Genomic DNA, 942 nt, shown 5'->3' with positions numbered 1-942 from the left:
TATTGTGGAAATGAAGGGCGTTACCCGGTCCTGGTTGTGGGGTACTCGGCCAAGATTCCGAGTCAAGAGGTCCTCTGAGTTGGAAGATCCAACGCGTCAAAAAATTTATTTTTGGATTTCTTGACTCGTTGGATCTCTTGTCTCGTTGTACCTCTTGACTCGGCTGTCACCTGACTATTGGACCTTTTAACTCGTTGGGCCTCTTGACTCATTGGACCTCTTGAACAGAAGCGCTCGGCAAAGAATGGTACACATCTTAAATGTCAACATAGCTGCAGTAACCACACTGGGCTACGCGGGGAAAAGGCGCAGATTGCGCGGCCACCAGGGGCGTGAAAACTCAAAAAGAACGCGAAAACTCAGAAAGAACTTCTCAACGCCTTGGTGGTTGTGCTTCCAGGGAACATACACTATAATTGGAACGATATGGAGAATATTAGCATGGCCCCTGCGCAAGAATAAGGCTTTGGGACAAAGCCGTCTTCATAGTAGCGTGCTTTGCTGAACAGCCTACTCCAAGAGCAGGGCTAACTTTAAACCAGAGGCACAACGCCCATGGATACAAAGCAGTGATGCAGGTTACATGTCGTTTTCTGAACGTCCGTAACCGACATGACCTTCTGCATCACGTAATCCTCGACAAGTTGCACAGCCACGGAGGTACCTTCCACGCTATTGCAAGAGCTCTGCGAGATAACTTGTTCGTGGGTGTCTAAGCGAACCAGTGGTGGTACTGAACCGCGATTACAGAGCGATACCGATTTACTATGCCGTACCGTTCAATCCCAACCGCGACTAAGCTGCGCTTTCGCCACTTGTTCGCATTGCGCGACGTTTCTCACGCTGTAATGTCTTCTCAAGAGGCATAGGACAAGAATAATTTGGTCTAATAACGTTGCAAGTCTCAGTTACAAGCAAAGCAACAAGACGACGTGAATGAGG

General features: G+C 48.5%; 1 non-coding gene across 1 annotated transcript; it reads left to right on the top strand.

Moving 5' to 3' along the window:
• Positions 1–390: 390 nt before the first annotated feature.
• On the top strand, positions 391–488 carry LOC144176094 (U6 spliceosomal RNA). Its single transcript, XR_013323782.1, has one exon. It is a non-coding gene; the product is annotated as a U6 spliceosomal RNA (small nuclear RNA).
• Positions 489–942: the final 454 nt, after the last annotated feature.

The sequence above is a fragment of the Haemaphysalis longicornis genome, unplaced genomic scaffold (assembly GCF_048455015.1).
Source record: "Haemaphysalis longicornis isolate Haplotype H1 unplaced genomic scaffold, Haemaphysalis longicornis Haplotype H1 scaffold_3, whole genome shotgun sequence".
Taxonomy (NCBI): domain Eukaryota; kingdom Metazoa; phylum Arthropoda; class Arachnida; order Ixodida; family Ixodidae; genus Haemaphysalis; species Haemaphysalis longicornis.
Note: the sequence above shows the minus strand (reverse complement) of the source record. Positions and strands in the feature narration are given on the sequence as shown.